The following is a 12,109-nucleotide window of genomic DNA, read 5'->3' on the forward strand; positions in this document are numbered from 1 at the left end:
TTAGTTACAAATTGCATAGTGAGTGCATAACTAAACATAAAAAGAATTAAATACAAATAAATAATGATAATAAAAATAAATTGAATTATAATAATTAACTTATTATATTAGGGATAGTCAGACTCAATTTAATAATAAGTATATCGTATAACTCAAAAATAAAATATAAATATAAATATATAAAAATATATTAGATTCTGTATAAGATATAATATATAATTGTTAAATTAAATAAGAACACAAACAAGTGCAATGGTCAATTCAACTTGGTCAACCATATTACTAATAATGTTCCATCAAATTATTTAACATTTTATACTGGATAGTATGAAAAGAATTATACAATAGCTGAGTAAACGAGTAGTGATCCTATAACCACAAAGTCCTTTCGGTCCGTGTGCTATATTGCAGTGAACGGACCTTACTCAGGTATGTGTTGTATAGAATTGAATTTTATATCATGTTTTTCATATTATTTTATTATTTTGCTTGTGATTTCACAGTGATGCATAGCCTATGTAATTTCCATACTGATATTCTAGCTACATGATATCTCTACTTCCTCTACCTAATCACTCTCTCATTCGGTCCGATGTTATACCCTGCAATGCCTAATAAATCTACAGCTACACCACCCCGGACATGCCCAATCTCGATTGATCTTGGAAGCTATGCAGTGTTGGACCTGGTTAGTACCTGGATGGGAGACCACCTGGGAATACTAGGTGCAGTAAGTTATGAAGCACCAGGGTATTTGTCGGCTAACAAGACAGACGAAAAGCAGAAGTGATTGCATCTTTCTTCTAATTGATGTCCTATACAACGCATACCTGAGTGAGGTCTGTTCACTGTGATTATACACACGGACTGAAAGGGTCTTGTGGTTATAGGATCATAGCTCTTTTATACTATAACTATCTACTATACAATTAATATACTTGTCTATGGGCATAGACAACTCTATGTTTAGCAGACTTATGATCAATCTAATGTACCCACTTATATGATACACTATTTCAGTGGAATAACCACCAAGTAACTATATATTTATTATTTATTGTACTCTTTCTACTAATTTAATCACTCTCTCATTCGGTCCGACATATTGCCTTGCAATGTACATTTGACACCAAGGTACTTGTCGGTTAACAACAAATACGGACAGCAGAAGTGATCTTGTCTTCCTTCTAATAGTTACCCTATACAACACATATTGAGTAAGGTCTGTTCACTGCAATATAGCACACGGACCGAAAGGACTTTGTGGTTATAGGATCACTACTCGTTTACTCAGCTATTGTATAATTCTTTTCATACTATCCAGTATAAAATGTTAAATAATTTGATGGAACATTATTAATAATATGGTTGACCAAGTTGAATTGACCATTGCACTTGTTTGTGTTCTTATTTAATTTAACAATTATATATTATATCTTATACAGAATCTAATATATTTTTATATATTCATATTTATATTTTATTTTTGAATTATCCGATATACTTATTATTAAATTGAGTCTGACTATCCCTAATATAATAAGTTAATTATTATAATTCAATTTATTTTTATTATCATTATTTATTTGTATTTAATTCTTTTTATGTTTAGTTATGCACTCACTATGCAATTTGTAACTAATATTTTTGTGTGACATGCACTGTATTGTTATTCCATTATGAGGCACATTGTAGTTCTTACCATTTCTTTATACAAATTCATCTTCCCCTTTGTAAATATCGGAATCCGATCATACTAATAGATAAACAGGAAATGCTGCTATGACAACTTTCTCCGCTGTTTGTCTATCTCACCCCATGTGGTAGAAAAATAGGGGTGGAGACATATGAGGTTACTACTAAATGCAGCGTATATAGTGGCTGCTGCATTATTGTTTATTAATGCGCTCATTATGTCAACTGTTATTAATATTTTTGTGTGATATGCATTATATGGTTATTCCATCATGAGGCACACTGTAGTTTTCATCAATTTTTAATACCTCTAATACAATTCATCTTCCCCCCTGTAAATGTCGGAATCCAATTATACTAATAGATAAACAAAAAATGTTGCTATGACAACCCAATAGATAAACAGGAAATACTGCTATGACAACCTTCTCCGCTGTTTGTCTATCTCACCCCACGTGGTAGAATAATAGGGGTGGAGACATATGAGGTCATCACCAAATGCAGCGTATATAGTGGCCGCTGCACTATGACACTAACACTTGGCTTCCTGTTTGACAAAGCCCGAAAGGCGAAACATGCGTCCAGCAGGTCATGTGAGTATCAGCTGTGCCCAGCTGAACTCCCGGCAGGCATCTGTTTGTAGCCCCGTTATACACCGCGGGGACTCCGGAGAGGAACTGTACAGGCTTCTTCCTTCCTGGTATGCTCCTCAGACTGCAACGATCAGATGATCATATTAACCCCTAGATATCCTCAAGGATATCTTTCACTCAGATAATATTAAACAGACTGATTATTATGTTTAACTAATCATGCACATCGATAAACGGTTGTATGCTATAGGATTGCAATAATATGTGTATATGTATATACTAAATAGCCGGATACAATATAGGGAGTTTTACATTCCCATATTTAGATTGGCATAGACTTGGGCTATTAAGTAAGAGGACAATGTTAAATGCTCATACATATGAGATATTGAACTAAAAAAGCAGTAATAAAGGAAGACCATTACTAACTGTATCTCTCTGTGTTGAGAAGGTTGAAATTATTATCCCAGTACTAATGTTACAAACCACGTTACTAATATTTAATCAGGAAATGAAGAATTGATTACTGTGATTATGGTTATGTACTAGGATATAAGAATTATTATATCAGATGCCATTTATTGTTTTAGCTTGAACACATGAATAAGTCCATATTGTTACTAATTAAGTGTATGGTGTCAAGCATACCTAATATCTTTTTTTCCAATATTTTCGCCTAAATCTCTTCCATGGCAATTGCTAGGTGAAGAGACACAATAGGATAATATATTATATATCCGATTCCTTTTAGTGTGTGTTTTATATACTGTGATTATACTTGGATTCTCTAATATCACGGGATAATTTTCATACTCCACGGTTATATATGGTACATAACACCGTGGAGCGAATTTCTCTATTTGAAAACATGTATATATTGTGATTTATGTTTATTGTTGTCTGTCTGTTGTTGTTCTTTTAAGTGCATTGAATAAATAAAAGTTATGTATTAGTTAATTTTCTGCATATATGATTTACTAAGAGTGCCCCCAAAAAGGAGTTTCTTTCTTTTGTCCTATTCTATTGGATAATTGTTGTGAACATGTTTTATTGTACCCCTACATTTTTTCCTGTTTTTTACACAGTTTATTGATGCACTCACGCATTCTTCATTATTAGGTTTTGTGTATTTAATGATTTCTAAAAGATCCCCAAACAAGTTTAATTCTGTAAGATTGTATTACAAACACTCGTTCCCAAATAAATGCCTTCAGCTCCTGTACCTTTGTGTTAATACACATGATGTTGTCCTGATCATACCTTGGATACCTTATTAATTTTAAATGTAGGGAACCTGTGACATTATAAGGTTCAAGTGTGTGAGTTTCACATAATGAGTGAAGTGTTGTTTGATTTGAGTGCAATGAGATAAACATTAGCACAACATTCCCTGAATGATATGGTGACTACATACCCAACAATCAACTTTATTGTTCCTCCTATGAGCTCATGATAAGTGTTAAGGGAAGAAGTGTCAATTTATATAGAGGTGCTGTCTTTGCACCATTGTATACCCTTTTTCTCTGAATTTAAACCACAGTATTCACATATATACCTTGGAATTGTGAGGTAAACCTTCATACCTCTGCCGTACTGTAATGGCTCTTCTTTTCCGATATTTCACCAGATACATCTTATACCCAATACCAGTATGAGTTCTTATTTTACCTGTATTTTATTACTTTTATATATTTCTTTTTTAAACCTTTTAATTATTTTGTACATATGGGCTATTAAAAAATGATCACCTTGGTCTTCTGACCATCCTCTGATCCGTACCTATACCTGGGAGTATCTGTAGTAAAAATAAGTGTGTGCGTCTTTTATAGCTCTTAATGTGATTAATACCAATCCCTTATAATTATGGGTTTCAAAATAGGAGTGGAGTCTACCAATATGACCCTGGCGGTACCCCTAGGATAACTCTCCACACCGTCCTCGTCAGCCACCAGTCCTTGACAGCTCTTATTCACTAGAAAAAATAAAAATTAAAAATGCAACAAAAATAACTGCTTCAATCAATGGATACACAGAGACTTGATCACCAATAGCCATCTTTCCTTTTCTTTGCCCACAATCCGCAGAACACTACTAATAATGTCCCCAATTCTGTGAACCTTATCTTGGTCTGAACTGTGGCTCTGATCAGGCCCATCATCAAATAAGTTTATTAGATTTAAATCACAGTCAATGTCTTTATCTGCGTCTTCTCAGGCTTTAACTGACCTCACTGTCGGGTCAGAAACCTTCTTGCAGTGATATGAGTGAATCCAATTGTCCTATTCAGCCACATCGAGGTTGTTAGCAGAACCTGGAACAGGCCTTGCCATCGATCTATGAGACAACCAGAACATAAGAAATTTCTCACCATTACATAGTCTCTAGGCTGGGACTCCATGACAAGGTCCCTCTGGGAGTCTCTTCATAAGCTTTCCTTGCTTTTCAATAAACGTCTTCAGATGCTATGAGATTTGTATAACATAGTCCGTAGTTAAATCATATAATAGTGACAAGTCTGTTGCTGGATAGGCAGTTTTCCAAAAAGTAGCCCATAAGGCACAGGTTAAGTGGCTGTTTTGGAGTGGTGTGGATGCTACACAAAACCAGAGGTAAAGCCTCCAGCCAGTTCATGGCAGTCCCCACATCCACCTTAGCTAACTTGTAGTTACTGTTAGTGTTTAAACATTCAATTTTGTTTTTTTATAAACCCATATATTGACACATTGCTTGGAATACCATCCCTGTAAAATGTGTATCCCTCTCACCTTAACAACATGGGATACTATATCTGGACATAAATTCCTGCACAATTTATTTGCTGTGAATGATGCTGCACATGATGACAGATTTCTGTGACAACATCCGGGTCACTTCATCAGGAAACTGTGAACTACTCACAAACAATAAATGGTTAGATAATTGCAAGGTATCCAGGACACATTGAACCTGCTAATGATAGTGAGATTAGTTGCAGGAAGGACACGGACATCAGTAATAATTATTAATTGAATCAGCTGAATCAGATCTAACAGTTCACTTCTGGGGAATGGTCATAAACATATTGTTGATTAAAACAAGCCAGCATAGATATAGCAGTAAACCTAGATATTAAGTCAGCGTCTTCAGAGACAATAACCTGTGAGATACAAATATTGGTATTATTGATTAAAACAAGCATGCATAGATATAGCAATGAGCTCAGGCATTACATCAGCATTGTTATCATCAGAGACAGCAGTCTCTGAGGTTCACATCTTGAATTAAACAGAATAAAAAGACAAAACAGGAGAAATAACATTTCTATAGGAAATAGGTAAGGAGGGCAGGGGGAGGAAAAAGGAGGAGAGAGCTGGTCTTCAGCTGTGAAGGCAGGGGGTGCCGTTGGCTGACTGCCATACCACACTGTAGGTGTCATTGTGTAGCTTCTTATTGCTACACTGTAAAAAATTACAATTGTTTGATGAAAAAAATTTGGCCAATTTGGATCAAATAATTGTTCCTTTAAAAGTTTCTCAAAACAGATTAAATGTGCCAGACATTGGTAAAGGTTCTGGTGACCATTTAAAGACAAATTTTATACTCTCATCATCATACAAGTCTTTGATAATTGCATACTTACTTGTCATTCCTAATCACATATGCATTTTTTTTATTATTCCTAGATCCCGCATTGCGCTAATCTCATTCCCGATCCTCTGCTTCCAAGCTCTAAACTTTTTTTTTTTTTAAATTGACTACCTTTGTAACTCTTGGCAACTCACTTGATGCCATACACAAGAAATGTATCTCTCTTTTCTTTTCTCTCTGCTGCAAAAATAAAACTCAGTTTTTTTTCTCAAATAGCCAATCTATTGATCTTGAAATGGTAACACTCTTTCTTTCAGCGCCTCAAAGAAGTTTTAACACTTGCAATGAGAAACATAAATTCTTTCTTAAGTATAAGCGTGTTAGTAGGATTCCATACAAATTGTAAACTACCCTGATATCAGTTTTCCCTTTTACCAAAACAAATCCTTCACCATCTTCAAACAACCATTACCATCCAGGTGCTTAACGCAACATTCTCCCTATACACTGTAGCATATTGCAGGCTACAATCAACCTCTGCACCTTCAAATCACTTGCTCATACCCTCCATATCACTTACAGGAACTTCTTTCAATCCCATACAAGTACTTAGACAATGCTGCCCATTAAAAAATAAATGAGATTAACTTTTTTTTTTCCTGAAGATTGTGACACATCTGTCAAAATAAAACCCTAAAAAACTACCTTATTCATGTTACCTGTCTTTTTGTTATCAGGTCAAACACCTCTCATGTACAATCTGTCCTCATTATCAGATTTGTACCTATACTGTGCTTATCTGCACTTCGTTATCAGATTTAGCACTTTCACATCAATATTATCTGGTTATCAGATATCTGCAGATTGATTTTACACTATCTAGCCATGGCCGTGGACTTCTCTTCTTTGTCTATAATATTACCCCTGCAACTTCCGCATAAACAGATTCACATCTCTCTATACACACCTTTCAGAAAAGACAATAAAGAAAATCCAAAAAGACCTATGTCACCAATGCCTATTACCTCAACCCCTAAACATGTATCTGACACATAACAAATCTTAAACAATATTTCAAATTCTGGAATAAACACCTCAAGTTTGCAATATATCATAACACATCAGCAGAAACTGATCTATGTTAATCAAACTGTCTGCTAAATCTAACACAGCAAAATACAACAAGTTCAACACATTCTATTTTCAAGAAATTATTATAACATAACAATCTGTCCAATCCAGTAATAATTTCAGAAATCACGTACCAATAAAAAGAATAATGCAAAGATAATCATTCAATTTGCAAGTTTAAAAACCATCAATATCTTACATCTAACATATTTCAGTGCACGGGAACAAAAAAAAACACAGCGGATACCATTTACTTTCCTTATCTACTCGGCACATTGCCCAGACTGAGAAGGAGGGGGGAATCTCTTGCTCCCAGCGCCATCTTTTTTTTTTTACAGGCTACGAACTAAAGTTATCAAACTTCTAACAGGAATAAATAAATCCAAAACACTCATTTAACACAGTACAGTTAACTTACCACTATACCAAAGACTGAGGGAGCACAGGGGAGAGGAGGAAAAAAGCAAAACTGCATGTTTAATAATAATAAAAAATAAAAATGATCTTATGAGCAAAATAACTCACTCTCTCCCTCCCTTACTCACCTATAGCGGGCGTAAACTGGTGTATCCGAGTCACGGCACCAAAATTGATAACGCGATGTGTTCTAGATTTATTTATAAACCTTACTTGTTATAAGAAGAAATTAAATAATTCACACCAATACAGATTCTAAAATAACTTAAAGACAGCATAATTATACATGTATTTTGCCAATGCAGAGTTACAACAAAAGGTTATATTAGCAGCAGTAGTAAGGAATATTTAAATAAATTTGTGACACCCAGTGCAGCATACCAGCCAATTTCATACATACGTACGGCAATGGCATCAGCACCCTGCAGACCCTCATTATGTGGTCTCTCCTCCTCCTTACAAGTGTTCCCTGACTGCTCCCCCCTCCCTCTTTCTCTCCTGAGCTCTTTTACTATACAATTTTGGCTATATCTCCAATTAACCCAATGGGGAATATTTAGTGGCATCCCCACCCAGGATGCCACTAAAACCCTCATCCACTCACTGGTCATCTCCAGATTGAACTACTGTAACCTTCTCCTAGCTGGCCTCCCAGTCTCTCACCTCTCTCCACTACAATCGGTTCTCAATGCTGCTGCTCAGCTCATCTTCCTCTCCAGGCATTCTACATCAGCTTCCCCTCTCCTACAAACCCTACACTGGCTCCCCTTCCCCTTCAGATGCCAATTCAAGGTTCTTACACTCGCCTACAAAGCCCTCACCAAATCCTCTCCCGCATACATTTCTGACCTTCTGTCCCTTCACACTCCCACCCTTCCACTTCGCTCAACAAATGCATGCTGCCTCTCTTGCCAACTGATTACTTCCTCCCACTCCCACATACAAGATTTTGCCCATGCTGCTCCCTACCTTTGGAATGCTCATCCTCTCCCCATCAGACTCTCCACCTCTCTACAAATCTTGAAACGGGCTCTCAAGACCCACTACTTCATAAAGCCCTTCCAGCACTCATCCTAACTCACCTCATGCTCTTTACTCCCTATCTTCCCCTTCTGTGTCACGCTTGTCTGTCTGCCCCTCCCCTTTAGAATGTAAGCTCTCACGAGCAGGGACCTCTTATCTCATGTTCTTCTCTTTACATTTTCTTCTACTCTTTGCTCCCCATAAGGGCACCTAACATGTGACTGCCAACTCTCGGCTGCTTATTGTGAGTTCTTTAATCGCTATTGCAGCAATGTATATAAATCGTGTCCTTGTCCTGCACTGTAATGTACTGTAAGTTACTTGTTTCCTGTTCACCTATTAGTTCTATGTACTATGTAAGGCGCTGTGGAACACTTGTGGTGCCATATAAATAAAGGATAATAATAATAATAATAATAATAATAATAATAATAATAATAATAATATTCGTATGTGCTAGACCTTTAACCATAACCTATAACCTTTGGTTATGTGTCTCTTAACCAAAATATTGACAATATAATATATTATCTTCTTTTTCTCTGTTCCCATGTATCTTCTAGCTCCTGCTTCTTGCAGGCCAAGGCTATCTTGATTAACTCTTTTTATTTATAAAGTCTGAGACTTATAAAGTCTGTCTGCTGTTCTGCACACGCTAAATACTGACACACTTTAAACCCATGATTCCTACTGCTAGAATAAAATGGCTTACAATTCTTATTGCTAACCACTAAACAAGATGGCTGCTGCATCAGACACAGGATTTGCCTACTTTAAAGGGGATAGACAAGGCCCTATCCACTCTAGGCTGAAATCATTCGACAAATACGGTCTTATGCAACTCACAAAACTAATTTATATATTCTCAATTATTTCTATACATTCTTATTTGCAATAAAAGTAATAGTGATATACATAAGCATGCATATATTCGTGAATTGCTGACGAGACATATACAGTCCGCATATTCCGTGTGAACAGCTGATTGAGAAAAGCGGAGGCTCCGATAAGGCTTGTTGATGAGATGCTGCAACTGTTTTTAATGAATGTACGTGTGTTTTATTCTACAGTAAAGAACTTTGATTGCAATGTACTACACATTTTCACCCACTCTTTTCTTCTTTTGCATATATATGAATTTTTTTATTCTTTTACATTTCTCTGAGCATTTACTGTAAATAGTGGTGAACAATAATTTGATTGAGACAGTGCTATGTTATCTACACATATTAAATAAGATATCTGAGAACTACAGTTTTCCCTTTCCTTTTTTTCATGTATTAAGATTTTTTACTTATGTTATTCCTAGTTGGGTCCCCAGTGTCACTGCATGCAATGCATTATGGTATTTTGTGTGACAGCAACTTTTTCTGTAACTGCTACATATTTATGTAAACTGTGACTTTTTTCCAACCAGTAAAATAATTCTATTACCTTTTGTCAAAAATAATAAAAAAACTTAAATACTAGCATGAAAACAAAAACAAACATAATCTTCATGTTTCATAATGGTACAATTCAGGACTAAGCAGTGTGGTAGTACGAGGGTGGTTCAATAAGTAAAGTACCAATAACAAGCCCTCTTACATGTGTAATGTTCTCTATTTCATTCTAGTTTCCCACCAGGACAGAGCAGGTAGACCACCGCTTCCCCTCACAGCCATTAGACTGTGCCCTATATCAGTTATACTGTCCCAAAATCAGTTGTAAGATGGTGGGGCTGGTGGAAACATGGTCAAACATTGGGGTGTGTAGTGTGATCAGATTTCTGTGACAAAAGGGTGCATCTGCAGCTGAAATTCATTAATAACTTGTATGTATGGTGATAATGTCATGTCAGTGAATGCTGTGAATAACATTGTTCATGAGCAACTGGGGTACAGAAAAAAGTGTTCACGATGGTTACTACTAAAGCAACTTTCAGAGGTTCATAAAACCAATAGGATGGGACTGTCTCTCATGTACTTGACACATTACCAGGGGGATGGAGCACAGTTTCTGCATCGCATTGTTACACAATGAAACGTGGGTGCATCATGTGACACCAGAGACAAAGCAAGCATCCAAGACATGGAAACACGCATCATCCTCACCTTCAAAGAAATTAAAAACTACTCCAGCAGCAAAGAAGGTCATGGCGACCGTGTTTTGTGACTAAAAGGGCGTGCTTCTTGTTGATTTCCTCACCAAGGGAGATACTGTGAATGCTATCCGCTATTGTATTATAGAGACGAGTAATAATGGTTACTGATAATGATTATTGATCAAAGTTATTTCTAGGAGACAGGTTCTAATACAGTATATCCTACTGGAGTGTTGAAATCGCTACATCAAAAATAATGAAACCATGAAATATCACCTAAAAGGTGTTCAAAGGATATAACTTGATTCCCCTGTATGAGTTGGTGTACAGGAATAATAATAAAAAAAGAAAATACATTTATAGCATATTGCAGGGCTAACAGTTATTCATAGTCTACACATGCTCAGGGATCAGAAGTGAGACATATTACAGTGGCAAACGCAGGATTTCTAGAGGGGGGTTTCCAAATGCTTGATTTTAGAGCGAGTGTGGCCAGTCCATGAAGAGGGCAGAATTAGTACTTATCCAGCTTTAATATGTTACATACAAAGTATATTGTGTTGCATAATTCCAGCATATACAGGACCAGCAATAACAAGTAAGCCATTAGATACGGCAGTAGATCCATCCTGTCTGAGCAGATGTGGGCACCATTCCAGTATTGGAGCAAGTCCGGGAGTCTGAGGGAGTGGTAGAAGAACCTAGTACTGCCCTGGGCATATGTACACATATCGGTGTCCTTATGCACTGGATAATGTATTATTATACATTATTAATAATGAACCCTGTTGATGGTCTATAGCAGTGCACCCCTAACAGTGCATGTTTTCAATATGTTCTAGTTGGTGCACAGGTATATTTATTACTAACTGACACAATTTAATAGATCCACAGGTGTTGCTAATCATTTCATTTGTGATCTAAAAATAGGGGTATACAGTGCTCTCAATCCTTTTATAAATCGTCCCTAGCTGCTCCACTAATAGAAGTATCCCGACCTTCTAAATAAACGTATACACAAATAATTAATAGTGGTGCGCTCTAGGACAATTGGAGCATGGAAAAGATATAAAGTAAATAGTCACTTTCTTGCTGTAATTTGGACTGCAAGATGTCCTACTAGTGTCATAAACAGAATGTCCCGACTTGAATCTGTAGGTAGGGTGTTCTTAAAAAATATTAATCAGGCAGTTGTGAAGATGACGTGTAATCCTTATCCCTGACCGGGAGTGTGTGAAATCAAAAAATCCTGCTGTCTCTTATGGAGAAGGATCTTTCGATAGTCCCAAGGAATGCGTACCCCCAAAGGATTATAATCTGTGATGTCTGTAGGATGGGTGTTCTTATATATGCTTGATGCCACCATAAATCTCCTTGTTCGCCTTCCACCTCAAATATAATATATTGGCACAGTATCAGGGATCATGGTGAACACAATGGTGCAGGTAGGTAAGAATGGCTTGTACTTACCCAATACGGTGTATCAATCCTGCTTACCTACCTACACCATTGTGTTCACCATGATCCCTGATACTGTGCCAATATATTATATTTGAGGTGGAAGGCGAACAAGGAGATTTATGGTGGCATCAAGCATATA

The sequence above is a fragment of the Taudactylus pleione genome, unplaced genomic scaffold (genome assembly GCF_031769625.1).
Source record: "Taudactylus pleione unplaced genomic scaffold, aTauple2 ptg000026l, whole genome shotgun sequence".
In the NCBI taxonomy this organism is placed as follows: domain Eukaryota; kingdom Metazoa; phylum Chordata; class Amphibia; order Anura; family Myobatrachidae; genus Taudactylus; species Taudactylus pleione.